This window comes from Pseudophryne corroboree, chromosome 11 (genome assembly GCF_028390025.1).
Source record: "Pseudophryne corroboree isolate aPseCor3 chromosome 11, aPseCor3.hap2, whole genome shotgun sequence".
Taxonomy (NCBI): domain Eukaryota; kingdom Metazoa; phylum Chordata; class Amphibia; order Anura; family Myobatrachidae; genus Pseudophryne; species Pseudophryne corroboree.
The window spans coordinates 297,842,855-297,861,111 of record NC_086454.1 but is presented as its reverse complement, the minus strand read 5'-3'; the positions used below and the strand labels follow the sequence as shown (position 1 = coordinate 297,861,111).

The 18,257-nt window shown below is 49.5% G+C and overlaps 1 protein-coding gene across 1 annotated transcript in view; it reads left to right on the top strand.

Annotated features, from left to right (window-relative positions):
• Window positions 1-18,257, top strand: part of DPEP1 (dipeptidase 1) — a 337,534-nt gene that overhangs the window by 215,224 nt on the left and 104,053 nt on the right. The gene's annotated exons all lie outside the window — the stretch shown is intronic.

The window sequence follows — 18,257 nt, the reverse complement described above, 5'->3', positions numbered from 1 at the left end:
CCGGGTTTCCATGGCGACCCCTGGGACGGAACGCAAGCCGGGTTGTCACTATGGCAACGACCGGAAGTATCCGCCCAGAAGTGCGTCATTGGGGCTGGATCCGGACTTCAGGTGCGGCCAGGTGCGGGGAGCGGCGCTGATTCATGGGGTATTTCTGAGGGTAAGTGTTTGTATGTCATTTGGCTTGGTGTTGTCTGGAAGAAGGAGCTAGAGCTCCGAAACGTCACAATAAATGGACCAGCAGTTTTGTCTAATTGAAACCCTGTGAGTGCCGTTTGTACCGATTTTGGAGTATTATGTTCAGAGGATTCAGGCACCGGGGGATGCTGCATTATTATACTTGAGTGCCGACTGATTTGGAGGACTATATCTATCTATCTATCTATCTATCTATCTATCTATCTATCTATCTATCTATCTATCTATCTATCTATCTATTAAAAAAAACAGAAAAACCGCACACATTTCATGTCATATTCCTTCCAGGTGCTGTAATTTCATATGAATAACGTTATAGTCCTTACTCTCTTTAAGCATAAGAAATCCTTCTCAGCCAAAAAAGGAAACCAGCACACCACCCGTTCAGAATTTATAAAGTGCTAATTTTAAGCATGGCAACAGTCATATACATGAACATTTTATATTCCAGCCAGGATTAACATGATTGCAGCATGATACTTTACATGTCCCTCTGGTTAAGATTTAGAGAGCCTGAGCCTCTGCCCAACAGCCGTTTCGGTGTAGCCACCTTCCTCAAGGGCAACCAACATACCACTGTGCCAGACTCTTTTAAACCATGGTAGGACACCTATCATCAGCCCTGCACGCCCACTCACCTGTAACAAAATAGATCTCACCTGTAGCCAGTCAGGTCATGTTCAAGGACGGATATCCCTACTGTGGAACGCACTCAGCCCGTGGAGTAGTGCATATCCAATTCGCAGCATACATCACGGGAAGACCTCATTTCCGCTTGACATAGCTAGGCCGCGCTCCCAGACCAATCCAGAGCTAGTAACAGAGCTAGTAACATTGATCACCATAGTAACCGAGGGAAACAAAACTTCCCCATACATAATACAAGGTATCTAGCCTATCAAATATAATAAGCTCCTAACAACATCTAGTAACCAGGAGATGTGGGCGCACCTGCGTCTGACAGACACCACACCATAGCCGTACATGCGCAAAAGAAAAAACCTAAAAAAAACAACACCAAAAACTCACATAAAAACACATGAACGCTCATTGGCCCTCATTCCGAGTTGTTCGCTCACTAGCTGCTTTTAGCAGCATTGCAAACGCTAGGCCGCCGCCCTCTGGGAGTGTATCTTATCTTAGCAGAATTGCTAACGAAAGATTAACAGAACTGCTACTAAATAAATCTTTGCAGTTTCTGAGTAGCTCCAGACCTACTCCTAGATAGCGATCAGCTCAGCCCGTTTAGTTCCTGGTTTGACGTCACAAACACGCCCTGCGTTCGGCCAGCCACTCCCCCGTTTCTCCAGACACTCCCGTGTTTTTCCCTGACACGCCTGCGTTTTTTAGCACACTCCCGGAAAACGGTCAGTTACCACCCAGAAACACCCCTTTCCTGTCAATCACTCACCGATTAGCAGTGCGACTGAAAAGCGCCGCACGAACACCAGCAAATCTACTACGTTTTGTGTTAAATAACTTAGCGCATGTTCTCTGCGTACCATGCGCATGTGCATTTAGCAACAAATCGCAGCATAGCGAAAATCGGCAACAGGCGAAAAACTCGGAATGACCACCATTGTACATATCATACACATAAATGACAATAATAGCAATATTAATAAGCAGCCCTCAGGGGTTATCATAGACCTAAATGGCAAGTATATGAAATTATCCCTATCAAAAAAGAACTTTCATAAAAAGTAATTAAAGTTCAGTTCTTGGTTTAGTCCATATGGTGCAACAGTATTGAAATGATAGATCAGTTCACATTCTCTTTGTAACAGCTACTTATGACGATCACCACCTCTTTTCCACGGTTTGATCTGATCCAGGGGCATGAACTTGAAATCACGCATTGTATGACCAGTTGTCAAAAAGTGCCTGGCTACTGATGGTGTGCTCTGTTCAATTTTAGACATGGCTTTTTTAATCTAGGAGCGATGCATTGCTATGCGTTCTTTCAACCCCCTGATCGTTTTTACATCACACGCAGCTGCTGCAACCCGGGGCAGCGAAGAGGTTCTCCTGGCAAGCCGCAGGAGCTGCGCTGGCCGGGAGTAACTCCTGAGATGCAAAAGCATCGCTGTTGTGCGATGCTTTTGCATTTCTGCGGGGGGGGGGGGGGGAGCGGAACTGACGTGCGGAGCAGACTAGCCCTGTGCTGGGCGTCCCCCCGCATGTCTGAGTGCCTGATCGTAGCTGTGCTAAATTTAGCACAGCTATGATCAAATCGGAATGACCCCCTATGTCCTTCAAATTATTGCTCCGTTTATCTGCAAACAATGGCTTGTAATTACAGAAGGGTCCAATGGTTTGATCTGATTGCAAAATATGCCAATGTTGTTCATTCGAATTTCTCAGGAAATGTGATGAAATAGCAAATGTACTGGGAAATACCATGCATACTACAGATGTTTTATCTTGAGATTTATTTAACAATGTGCTGCGATCCAATGTGCTGCGATCCAATGTGCTGCATTTTTGAATAGCCTCTTAGATCTCAACTCTGCTATATCCACGTTTTATGAAATCTTCACCCATTTTCCATAAAGCACCAGTCAAGGCCGATCTATCCGATGTAGGCCCTCATTCCGAGTTGATCGCACCAAGCAACTTTTGCTGCTGGTGCGATCAACGAATCTCCGCCTATAGGGGAGTGTATTTTAGCATAGCAGGGCTGCGATCGCTTGTGCAGCCCTGCTATGCCAAAAAAGTTTCACACAAGACCAGCCCTGGACATACTTACCCTGTGCGACGGGACCAGCGATGATGGTCACGGCTTTGACGTCAGACATCCGCCCTCCGTTCGCTTGGACACGCCTGCGTTTTTCTTACCATTCCCGAAAACAGCTTCAAACGGTCAGTTGGCGCCCCGGAACGCCTTCCTGCTGTCAATCTTCTTGCGGTCGCCGCTGCGACCACTTTCTTCGCTGTCGGCATCGATGCCCGGCGACGGATGTTGCCGGGCAACGACATGCTTGTGCAATGCGTACTCCAGACCCGATCGCACCGATGCTAAATAATGCAGCGTGCGATTGGGTCGGAATGAGGGCCGTAATTCTAACTACCCGGACCAATTGAGAAAAAAGGCGGCGATGTATTTTAATACATCCCGCCCACCAGGGCCGGTGCAAGGTCTCTCAGCACCCCAGGCAAAACTTCAGCCTTCTGCCCCCTTGCAGGGATGGAGGAGCCCAGTGAAGCTGTGACACAGGAAATGGGTACATGAGGGGGCGACATGGCAACATGATGGGACAGGAGGGGATGGAGGGACACAGGACCTGGGTTACATGAGGGGGGTGACACAGTACATGGGGGCGTGACACTAAACATGGGTACAATGGGTGTGACACAGGACCTGGGCACACGAGGTGGGGGGGGTGGTAACGCAGGACCTAGGGACAATGGGGGGGGATGGTACACAGGACCTGGGGACAGGGGGAGGTTACACAGGACACGTACACATGAAGAGAAGGAGGTGACACAGGACCTGGGGACATGAGGGTAGAGAGAGGGAGAGGAGGGACAGTACATGGGACAATGGGTGGGGGCTTGACACAGTATATTGAGTGGTGACACAAGCCCTGGACACATGAGTGGGTGACACAGAACATGGGCACAAGAGGGGGGAAGGGGGAGGAGGGACACTGGACCTGCGAAAATGGGGGGAGGTGACACCTAACATGTATATATGATTGGGAGAAGGTGACAGTACCTGGGGACATGAGGGTGGAGAGAGGGATAGGAGGGACACAGTACTTGGAGACATGGGACGGGGGTTTGACAACGGATATGTGGGGGGTGACACAAGCTCTGGACACACAAGAGGGAAGGGGTGACACAATACCTGGGGAACAAGAGTGGGAAGAGGTGACACAGGACATGGGCACAAGAGGGGGGAAGGGGGAGGAGGGACATGGAGGTGGGTGACACAGATCTGGGGACATCGGAGAGGAAGGGAGCAGGGGCGGGGGGATCCAGGATCCCGCACAGCGCGCCGGCGGTTCAGTGCTGTATATATTGTACTATGGGAGATTCTCTCCTCACCTCCGGTTTCCTCCTCTGCCCGCTGACTATCCTGTGGAGTGGGGGCGGCTCCGGCCAGGCGCTGCTTGCTAATCATTATCTGCCGGCAAAATCTCATGAGCTGACAGCGCGGGCCGGGAACAGTTCCTGCGCATGCATCATGACACCAGTAGGGAACCAGGAAGTCCGGGTGACGCACTGTCCTCCTCTCTCCCTGGCACCTGCCTGTCAGCTCTGCGAGTGTGTACTCTCCTCCTGGCGCTGACTGATTCACAATGCCTGCCGACTGCTGATCTAGAAGAAGGATGTCTCTCTTTCAGAGACATCCTTCATTTTTCTCCCTGGCAGTCTCAGCGGGCCGCCCTTCAGGTCACTCCGCCCATAGGCAGCTGCCTAAAGCTGCCTAGTGGAAGCGCCGGCTCTGCCGCCCACTGTGTGCACATCCACTCCTGGCTGCTGTGCAGACTCCACGCTGTGTACATCCATTCCTGGCTGCTGTGCAGACTCCACGCTGTGTACATCCACTCCTGGCTGCTGTGCAGACTCCACGCTGTGTACATCCACTCCTGGCTGCTGTGCAGACTCCACACTGTGTACATCCACTCCTGGCTGCTGTGCAGACTCCACGCTGTGTACATCCATTCCTGGCTGCTGTGCAGACTCCACGCTGTGTACATCCACTCCTGGCTGCTGTGCAGACTCCACGCTGTGTACATCCACTCCTGGCTGCTGTGCAGACTCCACACTGTGTACATCCACTCCTGGCTGCTGTGCAGACTCCACGCTGTGTACATCCATTCCTGGCTGCTGTGCAGACTCCACGCTGTGTACATCCACTCCTGGCTGCTGTGCAGACTCCACACTGTGTACATCCACTCCTGGCTGCTGTGCAGACTCCACGCTGTGTACATCCATTCCTGGCTGCTGTGCAGACTCCACGCTGTGTACATCCACTCCTGGCTGCTGTGCAGACTCCATGCTGTGTACATCCATTCCTGGCTGCTGTGCAGACTCCACGCTGTGTACATCCACTCCTGGCTGCTGTGCAGACTCCACGCTGTGTACATCCACTCCTGGCTGCTGTGCAGACTCCACGCTGTGTACATCCACTCCTGGCTGCTGTGCAGACTCCACACTGTGTACATCCACTCCTGGCTGCTGTGCAGACTCCACACTGTGTACATCCATTCCTGGCTGCTGTGCAGACTCCACACTGTGTACATTCACTCCTGGCTGCTGTGCAGACTCCACGCTGTGTACATTCACTCCTGGCTGCTGTGCAGACTCCACACTGTGTACATCTACTCCTGGCTGCTGTGCAGACTCCACGCTGTGTACATCCACTCCTGGCTGCTGTGCAGACTCCACGCTGTGTACATCCATTCCTGGCTGCTGTGCAGACTCCACGCTGTGTACATCCACTCCTGGCTGCTGTGCAGACTCCATGCTGTGTACATCCATTCCTGGCTGCTGTGCAGACTCCACGCTGTGTACATCCACTCCTGGCTGCTGTGCAGACTCCACACTGTGTACATCCATTCCTGGCTGCTGTGCAGACTCCACACTGTGTACATTCACTCCTGGCTGCTGTGCAGACTCCACGCTGTGTACATTCACTCCTGGCTGCTGTGCAGACTCCACACTGTGTACATCTACTCCTGGCTGCTGTGCAGACTCCACGCTGTGTACATCCACTCCTGGCTGCTGTGCAGACTCCACACTGTGTACATCCACTCCTGGCTGCTGTGCAGACTCCACACTGTGTACATCCACTCCTGGCTGCTGTGCAGACTCCACGCTGTGTACATCCACTCCTGGCTGCTGTGCAGACTCCACACTGTGTACATCCACTCCTGGCTGCTGTGCAGACTCCACACTGTGTACATCTACTCCTGGCTGCTGTGCAGACTCCACGCTGTGTACATCCACTCCTGGCTGCTGTGCAGACTCCACACTGTGTACATCTACTCCTGGCTGCTGTGCAGACTCCACACTGTGTACATCCATTCCTGGCTGCTGTGCAGACTCCACGCTGTGTACATCCACTCCTGGCTGCTGTGCAGACTCCACACTGTGTACATTCACTCCTGGCTGCTGTGCAGACTCCACACTGTGTACATCTACTCCTGGCTGCTGTGCAGACTCCACGCTGTGTACATCCACTCCTGGCTGCTGTGCAGACTCCACACTGTGTACATCCACTCCTGGCTGCTGTGCAGACTCCACGCTGTGTACATCCACTCCTGGCTGCTGTGCAGACTCCATGCTGTGTACATCCACTCCTGGCTGCTGTGCAGACTCCACGCTGTGTACATCCACTCCTGGCTGCTGTGCAGACTCCACACTGTGTACATCCACTCCTGGCTGCTGTGCAGACTCCACACTGTGTACATCTACTCCTGGCTGCTGTGCAGACTCCACGCTGTGTACATTCACTCCTGGCTGCTGTGCTGTGCAGACTCCACACTGTGTACATCTACTCCTGGCTGCTGTGCAGACTCCACGCTGTGTACATCCACTCCTGGCTGCTGTGCAGACTCCACACTGTGTACATCCACTCCTGGCTGCTGTGCAGACTCCACGCTGTGTACATCCACTCCTGGCTGCTGTGCAGACTGCACGCTGTGTACATCCACTCCTGGCTGCTGTGCTGTGCAGACTCCACACTGTGTACATCTACTCCTGGCTGCTGTGCAGACTCCACACTGTGTACATCCATTCCTGGCTGCTGTGCTGACTCCACGCTGTGTCTGTCCAGTCCAGTGGCTGAACTGACCTATGAACACACAGCCAGACCTATCCCAATTTTTCCAATAGGGACATAAGGCGCATGCCCTCATGGGGAAGGGACATGACAAAATTGATCCCAGAGAAAGTCCATGCTGATATGGATAAGTGAATACAAAATGGAAGCTGGATGTCAGTTTGTCTATTGCTTAAAAGAAACTGTTGTTTTAAATATGATTTTTATATGTTTGCAGAAACTGTGATTTTTAGTCAAAACAAGAAGTTAAGGCCAGCCGCGCAGTGTAGCATGAGACTGCGGTTAGCTAGTGTTTTGCATAACAAGGATTTGTATTTTGCAGAATAAAGATAATTAAAAGTAGATGAAAGGTAAAATGTATTTTGATATTAAACAGTCATAATTACAAGATGTTGAGCTAGTTAATTGGAAATTTCCCGTAAGGGGAGTATATGAATTAATAATATATTCTGATAAATAAGTTGTTATTGGTTTATGTATATGATTGGCCTGCTAATTTGATTGGATCATGTAACGCTGTAATAAAAAGTATATAAGATGAAATCAATGTGTCAATGTTCAGTTCATGATATTCTTTTATCGTGAGCCCTGTGAATTTTCACAATGCAATAAATCTATCAAAGAGACTTCATTTTTCTTCAATTATTTTGAACGGCTATATCATTCTGGAGGTCCCGTACCGAGATCAACCCAACATTGACACACGAAGAAGAAAGGTGGACTGGTGCCGGGGTACCTGGATCAACCATGGCCACAGGTAAGAGCCGTTATCTTACTTCTGCTCCATGTGTCCCCGCCTTGGTCCGCTGCCTTTGTGTGTTATTGTTGGTTTGTAACTCTCTGAAGTCTTTTTGAAAATTGTGAGTATGGAACCAAATTTAATTTAACTGCATTTTATTACCAGTTTCAGTGATTTTTATAAAGTGTTAAGATTGTAATTTCTGTTGTTATCATAGTTACAGATTACAATGGAACCTTTTATCTGCCATATCTTGCAAAATTAAGAGTGAAGTCTGTGAGTGATTGTAAGTGTGATTGACCGAGGCTTCACACCGGCAGAGTCTGGACAGGGCCCAGGTAGGAGAGAGGCTCCGGTCAGAGGCAGAACTCTGGGAGGCAACGGAGTCAGCTGCCGCCGGGCACCTGCTTTGAAGGGGGGCACCTCTCCTCCTGTTCCGTGTGTTCAGCGACATTAATCAATTAAGTTAATTGACAGCATCCGGTATCTCTTCCGTAGCCGATTTCCTCACTAGTCACTACACCTTACAAATCACACCCTCTTTATTATAGATACACTGGAAGCAGACACCTTACTGATGAAGCTATTTGCTCCTATAAAGGAAACATGAGAATTCTAACTATATGCAGTTATTTCTCTGACAATTACAAGTAACTTCATATAGTTAGAATTCTCATACTTCCTATGCAAGAGCAAATATCTCCATCAGTAAGGTGCAAGCTGCCAGTGTAATAGGTTGTGGGTTCTAATCCTGGATATGACACTTGCAAATTAATTGTCAGAGAAATAATCAGCATTGTGACTGACTGAGCAGATCTATGTAGTGTGTGGTTGGACCCCTACATAGATCTGCCTAGTTGCAACGGGTTTTGTAGTAGCTTCATATAGTTAGAAATAGAGATGAGCGGGTTTGATTTTTCTCGGATCTCAAAACGGCATCTTATTGGCTCACGGATGATATATAGGGGGGGGGGCTCCAATATTTTTCTTGCCTCCGGGCAACTGGGACAAACTTACGCCACTGGCTCCGGTCAAACTCTCCTATGCTGGATAGTATCAGGAATACTCACCCACCGTGAAAAGCACTTTGTACACTAGAAGGCCAAGCTTAGCAGAGTGTGGAACACGTGTGCCTGTTCAGAGCCGTGGCACCTGACAAGGTGGTGAGGTTTCCTAAGTGGAGTAATATCTCTATAAACAAGGGGAGCGTCCCTGTTTACCATTGTATTGGACATTGAGGCTGGACTTTAAAATAAAGATTAGCCATTACAGTGGGTCAAGAGATGTCCACACCGAAGGGCTCTTCTATGTTAAAGATCCCGCACGGCAGTCCAGCAAGTGTGATGTATCAGAGACATGGAAGCGTGGCTTTATTCTGATAAATAAGTTGTGATTGGTTTATGTATATGATTGGCCTGCTAATTTGATTGGGTCATGTAACGCTGTAATAAAAAGTATATAAGATGAAATCAATGTGTCAATGTTCAGTTCATGATATTATTTTATCAAGAGCCCTGTGAATTTTCACAATGCAATAAATCTATCAAACAGACTTCATTTTTCTTCAATTATTTTGAACGGCTATATCACATGCTATGATACCCCTTCCCCCCCCCCCCACACACACACACATATATATATATATACACATACAAGCAGCAAATTCAGCCCTAACCATAGCAAGCTCAATTATCCTCACAATGCACCCCTATGTAAACTCAATTGTTCTAAACCTGTGTCAGCTGCTCCTTAGTAATTTATCAGCCAGTGTCTGGTGACTAGTGTACCTTTAAAAGCTATAAAGTGTGTGGCAGGTGCACATTAAACCTAGTGGGCATATTTGCAGTTATATTATGTGTGATACAGTTGCCAGGTTTTAATTTTTAAGACTGTGTGATAGTGTAGGACCTGCAAGAAGGTGGGGTACCTTGGCGAGCGGTTTGCAGGCTTCCGTGCATTGGCCAATTCACTAACTAAACCCCCATCATTTATTTATTGATGATGTGAGGATAAGTGAGCTTGTTATGGTCAGTGCTGTATTTTCTGCTTGTATATATATAAGTAGGTGGCCATGGGCTACATGCACCCCACCCTATGAGTGGTGAGTGCAGACATTGCACCCCGCTTCTGGGGTGGTGAGTGCTGTGGTTTTATATTTTTCTCTGACGTCCTAGTGGATGCTGGGAACTCCGTAAGGACCATGGGGAATAGCGGCTCCGCAGGAGACTGGGCACATCTAAAGAAAGCTTTAGGACTATCTGGTGTGCACTGGCTCCTCCCCCTATGACCCTCCTCCAAGCCTCAGTTAGATTTTTGTGCCCGACCGAGCAGGGTGCAATCTAGGAGCTCTCCTGAGCTTCTTAGAAAAAGTTAGTTTTAGGTTTTTTATTTTCAGTGAGACCTGCTGGCAACAGGCTCACTGCATCGAGGGACTAAGGGGAGAAGAAGCGAACCTGCCTGCTTGCAGCCAGCTTGGGCTTCTTAGGCTACTGGACACCATTAGCTCCAGAGGGACCGAACACAGGCCCAGCCTCGGAGTCCGGTCCCAGAGCCGCGCCGCCGGCCCCCTTACAGAGCCAGAAGCAAGAAGAGGTCCGGAAAATCGGCGGCAGAAGACATCAGTCTTCACCAAGGTAGCGCACAGCACTGCAGCTGTGCGCCATTGCTCCTCATGCACACCACACACTCCGGTCACTGAGGGTGCAGGGCGCTGGGGGGGGGGGGGCGCCCTGAGCAGCAATATAAACACCTTGGCTGGCAAAAATACATCACATATAACCCCCAGGGCTATATGGATGTATATTAACCCCTGCCAGATTCCATAAAAATGCGGGAGAAAAGTCCGCGAAAAAGGGGCGGAGCCTATCTCCTCAGCACACTGGCGCCATTTTTCCCTCACAGCTCCGTTGGAGGGAAGCTCCCTGGCTCTCCCCTGCAGTTAATACACTACAGAAAGGGTTAAAAAGAGAGGGGGGGGCACAATTTAGGCGCAGTATACAACATATAGGCAGCTATAAGGGAAAACACTTTTTTATAGGTGCTATCCCTGTGATATATAGCGCCCTGGTGTGTGCTGGCATACTCTCCCTCTGTCTCCCCAAAGGGCTTTGTGGGGTCCTGTCCTCTATCAGAGCATTCCCTGTGTGTGTGCTGTGTGTCGGTACGGCTGTGTCGACAGGTATGTGGAGGATAATGAGGTGGAGGCGGAGCGAATGCCTGTAAATATGTTGTCACCCCTTGCGGGGTCGACACTGGTGTGGTTGAACTTATGGAAGGATCAACGTGAAAGTGTCAACTCCTTACATAAAAGGCCGACGACACGGAACAGCCGGCTACTCAGCTTGTGCCTGTTCCAGCGTCTCAAATGTCATGGGGGGCTCTAAAATCGCCCGCTACCTCAGATAACAGACACAGATGTCGACACGGATACTGACTCCAGTGTCGACATCGATGAGACTGGTGTACCCTTCAAATAGGTCCACCCGTTACAGGATTGAGACAATGAAAAATGTATTACACATTTATGATTATACCCCAGGTACCACATAAAAGGGTATTGTGTTAATGAGAGAAAACTATTAGTAGTTTTTCCTGCATCTGAGAAACTAAATGAGGTGTGTGAGGAAGAGTGGTCTTCCCCCGGTAAGAAATTGATCATTTCTACAACGGTTATTGGCAGCGTACCCTTTCCCGCCAGAGAATAGGTCACGCGGGGAAACACCCCATAGGCTAGATACAGCGCTTACACGCTTATCAGAAATGGTGGCACTACCGTCTTCGGGTACGGCCACCCTGAAGGAACCTGCTGATAGAAAGCAGGAGGTTACCCTATAAGATATGGTCACACACTAGGGCATTATATTGCGACCAGTCGTTGCTTCGGCATGGATGGGCAGTGCTCCCGCTGCGTGGTCAGATTCCCTGTCGGAAAATAACTATGGATAGGGACAATATTTTGCTGAAAATAGAGCATATAAAAGACGTGGCCTTATACATGCGTGATGCACAGAGGGATATTTGCCGGCTGGCATCAAAAATAAGCGCTAGGTCCATTGCCGCCAGACGGGGGTTATGGACTTGGCAATGGTCAGGCGATGCCGACTCGAATCGGCACATGGAAGTTGCCCTATAAGGGGGTAAAACTGTTTGGGGATAGTTTTTCAGACCTCGTTTCCACAGCTACTGCTGGGAAATTAATTTTTTTGCCACAGGCTACCCCACAACAAAAGAAAGCACCGTATCATCAAGTACAGTCCTTTCGGCCCCAGAAAAACAAGTGGGCTAGAGGCTCATCCTTTTCTGCCGAGAGGCAAAGGTAGAGGAAATAAGCTGCAACACACAGCTAGTTCCCAAGAGCAGAAGTCCTCCCTGCGTCCGGTAGGTCCACAGCATGGTGCTGGGGCTGCTCAGGCGGACCCGGGTACGGTGGGGGCCCGTCTCAGATATTTCAGCGGACAGTGGGCTCTCTCACATAGATCCCTGGGTCCTTCAAGTAGTATCTCAGGGGTACAGGCTGGAGTTCGAGACGTTCTTCCCCCCGCCGTTTCCTAAAATCTGCCTTACCGGCACCTCCCTCTGCCAGGGAGACGGTGTTGGTGGATATTCAACACTATAATCACAACAAGTGATTGTCAAGGTACCCCTCCTTCAGCAAGGAAGGGGTTACTATTCCACAGTGGTTGTGGTACCGAAACGGTTCGGTGAGATCCATCTTGAAATTAAAATACTTAAACTTTTATATCAGAAGATTCAAGTTCAAGATGGAATCGCTCAGGGCGGTTATTACGAGCCTGGACGAGGGGGATTACAGGGTCTCCCTGGACATCAAGGATGCGTACCTGCATGTCCCCATTTACCCCCCTCACCAGGAGTACCTCAGATATGTGGTACAGGACTGTCACTATCAGTTCCAGACGCGGCCGTTGGAGTTGTCCACGGCACCGAAGGTCTTTACCTAGGTAATGGCCGAAGTGACGATACTCCTTCGCAAGAAGAAAGTTTTTATTATCCCGTACTTGGACGATCTCCTGATAAAGGCGAGGTCCAAAGAACAGTTGGTAGTGGGGGTAGCAGAAGTGCTACAACAGCACGACTGGATTCTCAATATTCCAAAGTCACAGCTGGTCCCGACGACACGTCTTCTGTTCCTGGGAATGTTTCTGAACGCAGACCAGAAAAGAGTGTTTCTTCCAGTGGAAAAAGCCGAGGAGTTGTCATCTCTAGTCAGAGACATCCTAAAACCAGGACAGGTGTCGGTACATCAATGCACACGAGTCCTGGGAAAAATGGTAGCTTCGTACGAAGCATAATTCCATTCGGAAGACTCCACGCAAGGACGTTCCAGTGGGACCTGTGGGACTAATGGTCCGGGTCCCATGTACAGATACAACAGCGGATAACCCTGTCAGCAAGAAACAGGGTGTCGCTGCTGTGGTGGCTGCAGAGGGCTCATCTACTAGTGGGCCGCAGATTCGGAATACAGGACTGGGTCCTGGTGACCACGGATGCCAGCCTTCGGGGCTGGGGTGCAGTCACACAGGGAAGAAATTTCCAAGGAGATTTCGCTTCACATAAATATTCTGCAGCTAAGGGCCATTTACAATGCCCTAAGACAAGCAAGGCCCCTGCTTCAGAACCAGCCGGTACTGATCCAATCAGACGACATCACGGCGGTCGCCCATGTACACAGACAGGGCGGCACAAGAAGCAGGATGGCGATGGCAGAAGCCACAAGGATTCTCCGATGGGCGACCTACACCCAGGAGAATGGGGACTTCATCCAGAAGTTTTCCAAATGCGGGTAAACCGTTGGGAATGACCACGGGTGGACATGATGGCGTCCCGCCTCAACAAGAAGTTGAAAAGATATTGCGCCAGGTCAAGGGACCCTCAGGCGATCGCTGGGGACGCTCTAGTGACACCGTGGGTGTACCAGTCGGTTTATGTGTCTCCTCCTCTACCTCTCATACCCAAGGTACTGAGAATAATAAGAAGGCGAGGAGTGAAAACCATACTCGGGGTTCCGGATTGGCCATGAAGAGCTTGGTACCCGGAACTTCAAGAGATGCTGGCAGAGGACCCTTGGCCTCTGCCGCTCAGACAAGACCTGCTGCAGCAGGGACCCTGTCTGTTCCAAGACTTACCGCGGCTGCGTTTGACGGCATGGCGGTAGAACACCGGATCCTAAAGGAAAAGGGTATTCCGAAGGAAGTCATCCCTACCCTGATCATAGCCAGGAAGGATGTCACCGCAAGACATTATCGCCGCGTTTGGCGAAAATTTGTTGCTTGGTGAGAGGCCATGAAGGCCCCGACGGAGGAATTTCAACTATGTCGATTCCTGCACTTCCTGCAAGCAGGGGTGACGTTTGGGCCTCAAATTGGGGTCCATCAAGGTCCAGATTACGGCTCTGTCGATTTTCTTCCAGAAAAAAATGGCTTCACTGCCTGAAGTTCAGACTTTGGTTAAAGGAGTACTACATATTCAGCCTCCTTTTGTGCCTCCTGTGGCACTTTTTGGATCTCAACGTGGTGTTGGATTTCCTAATGTCGCATTGGTTGAGCCACTTAAAACCATGGAGCTAAAGTATCTCGCGTGGAAAGTGGTCATGCTGTTGGCCTTGGCCAGGCGTGTGTCAGAATTGGCGGCTTTGTCATGTAAAAGGCCTTATCTGATTTTCTGTATGGATAGGGCAGAGTTGAGGACTCGTCCTCAGTTTCTCCCGAAGGAGGTCTCAGGTTTTCACTTGAACCAACCTATTGTGGTGCCTGCGGCTACTGGGGACTTGGAGGATTCCAAATTGCTGGACGTAGTCAGAGCCCTGTAAATTTTATTTTTCCAGGACGGCTGGAGTCAGGAAAACTGACTCGCTGTTTATCCGGATGGCACCCCACAAGCTGGGTGCTCCTGCTTCTAGGCAGTCTATTGCGCGCTGGATTTGTAGCACTATTCAGCTGGCGCATTCTGCGGTAGGATTACCGCAGCCTAAATCAATAAAAGCCCATTCCACAAGGAAGGTGGGCTCATCTTGGGCGGCTGCCCGAGGGGTCTCGGCTTTACAACTTTGCCGAGCAGCTACTTGGTCAGGGGCAAACACATTTGCAAAATTCTACGAATTGATACCCTGGCTGAGGAGGACCTGGAGTTCTCTCATTCGGTGCTGCAGAGTCATCCGCACTCTCCCGCCCGTTTGGGAGCTTTGGTATAATCCCCATGGTCCTTACGGAGTTCCCAGCATCCACTAGGACGTCAGAGAAAATAAGAATTTACTTACCGATAATTCTATTTCTCGTAGTCCGTAGTGGATGCTGGGCGCCCATCCCAAGTGCGGATTGTCTGCAATACTTGTACATAGTTATTGTTAACTAATCGGGTTCTTGTTGTGAGCCATCTATTCAGAGGCTCCTCTGTTATCATGCTGTTAACTGGGTTTCATATCACAAGTTGTACGGTGTGATTGGTGTGGCTGGTATGAGTCTTACCCGGGATTCAAAATCCTTCCTTATTGTGTACGCTCGTCCGGGCACAGTATCCTAACTGAGGCTTGGAGGAGGGTCATAGGGGGAGGAGCCATTGCACACCAGATAGTCCTAAAGCTTTCTTTAGATGTGCCCAGTCTCCTACGGAGCCGCTATTCCCCATGGTCCTTACGGAGTTCCCAGCATCCACTACGGACTACGAGAAATAGAATTATCGGTAAGTAAATTCTTATTATTTGTTTGTATATATAAGTAAATAGGAGCAGGCGGCACTCAGCAGGCTGAAGTCAGAGCTTAATTATTTTACTGGCAACGGGCCGACATGTTTTGGAGAAACCCTCTCCGTCCTCAGGGCCAGACAAACATACAAACATACAAACAAGGGCAAAACATACATATATAGCAAGATGCATCAACTGTTAACAACCCTAACCATACTCACCTGCTACACAGCGCACCGGCACACCCGCTGTCCCGATCCACTTCCGCATCTCTCATCCGTGACGTCACGGATGCGCCGCATCGCAGGAGAGCTCCATGGCAACCGGAGCACAATTTGCTTGTGTCTCCGTCGTCATCTAAAAGTTAAACATAAATACACACAACAGTAAATTTGATGAAAACCCCTGTGATACACCACATGATACTTATAATAAACAAAACATAACTTATTAAAAAAACCTTAAGCAAGGGCTGGAGGTACTGTCAAAGGGACACCGGTGATCGTTATTATTAGAGATGTGCACCAGACATTTTTGGGGTTTGTGTTTTGGTTTTGGATTCGGACGCGTTTTGGCAAAACCTCCCTTAACATTTTTTGTCGGATTCGGGTGTGTTTTGGATCTGAGTGTTTTTTTTCAAAAACCCCTCAAAAACAGCTTAAATCATAGAATTTGGGGGTAATTTTGATCCTATAGTATTATTAACCTTCAATAACCATAATTTCTCTAACGTCCTAGTGGATGCTGGGGACTCCGTAAGGACCATGGGGAATAGACGGGCTCCGCAGGAGACAGGGCACTCTAAGAAAGAATTAGGACTACTGGTGTGCACCTGCTCCTCCCTCTATGCCCCTCCTCCAGACCTCAGTTAGAATCTGTGCCCGGACGGAGCTGGGTGCATTTTAGTGAGCTCTCCAGAGCTTGCTAATAAGAAAGTATTTTGTTAGGTTTTTTATTTTCAGAGAGATCTGCTGGCAACAGACTCTCTGCTACGTGGGACCGAGGGGAGAGAAGCAAACCTACTAACTGCGGCTAGGTTGCGCTTCTTAGGCTACTGGACACCATTAGCACCAGAGGGATCGAACACAGGAACTCACCCTTGGTCGTCCGTTCCCGGAGCCGCGCCGCCGTCCCCCTCGCAGAGCCAGAAGACAGAAGCCGGCGAGTGAAGCAAGAAGACATCAAAATCGGCGGCAGAAGACTCCTGTCTTCATATGAGGTAGCGCACAGCACTGCAGCTGTGCGCCATTGCTCCCACACTAACCCACACACTCCGGTCACTGTAGGGTGCAGGGCGCGGGGGGGAGGGGGGGGCACCCTGGGCAGCAATTAAGTACCTCCTGGCAAAGAAAGCATATATACAGCTGGGCACTGTATATATGCATGAGCCCCCGCCATTATTATTATTTTTCACAAAATCGCGGGATAGAAACCTGCTGCTGAGGGGGCGGGGCTTCTTCCTCAGCACTCACCAGCGCCATTTTCTCTCCACAGCTCCGCTGAGAGGAAGCTCCCCAGGCTCTCCCCTGCAGATTCACGGTAGAAAGAGGGTAAAAAGAGAGGGGGGGCACTTAAATTTAGCGCAATATCAGTATATACAGCAGCTACTGGGTAAACACTAAGTTACTGTGTAATTCCTGGGTTATATAGCGCTGGGGTATGTGCTGGCATACTCTCTCTCTGTCTCTCCAAAAGGCCTTGTGGGGGTTCTGTCCTCAAATAGAGCATCCCCTGTGTGTGTGGTGTGTCGGTACGATTGTGTCGACATGTTTGACGAGGAAGGCTATGTGGAAGCAGAGCAGGTGCAGTTGAATGTGGTGTCTCCGCCGACGGCGCCGACACCTGATTGGATGGATATGTGGAAGGTGTTAAATGATAATGTAAACTCCTTGCATAAAAGGTTGGATAAAGCTGAAGCCTTGGGACAGTCAGGGTCTCAACCCATGCCTGATCCTACAGCGCAGAGGCCGTCAGGGTCTCAGAAGCGCCCACTATCCCAGATTGTTGACACGGATATCGACACGGACTCTGACTCCAGTGTCGATGGCGATGATGCAAAGTTGCAGCCTAAAATGGCTAAAGCCATCCGCTACATGATTATAGCAATGAAGGATGTATTGCACATTTCAGAGGTAAACCCTGTCCCTGACAAGAGGGTTTATATGTTTGGGGAAAAACGGCACGAAGTGACTTTTCCCCCTTCACATGAGTTAAATGATTTATGTGAAAAAGCTTGGGATTCTCCTGATAGGAAAGTGCAGATTCCCAAACGGTTGCTTATGGCGTATCCTTTCCCGCCAACGGACAGGTTGCGCTGTGAGTCACCCCCTAGGGTAGACAAAGCTTTGACACGCTTATCTAAGAAGGTGGCCCTGCCATCACAGGATATGGCCTCCCTAAAGGATCCTGCGGATAGGAAGCAGGAAGGTATCCTGAAGTCTGTTTATACACATTCAGGTACCATACTGAGGCCGGCAATTGCGTCGGCCTGGATGTGTAGTGCTGTAGCGGCATGGACAGATACTCTGTCTGAGGAACTGGATACCTTAGACAAGGATACTATTTTACTGACCCTGGGGCATATAAAGGACGCTGTCCTATATATGAGGTATGCCCAGAGGGACATTTGCCTACTGGGCTCTAGAATAAATGCAATGTCGATTTCTGCCAGAAGGGTCCTGTGGACTCGGCAATGGACAGGTGATGCCGACTCAAAAAAGCACATGGAGGTTTTACCTTAAGGGTGAGGAATTATTTGGGGACAAATTTTTTGCCATATATTCCCTCACAGCCTAAGAAGCACCGTATTACCAAATGCAGTCCTTTCG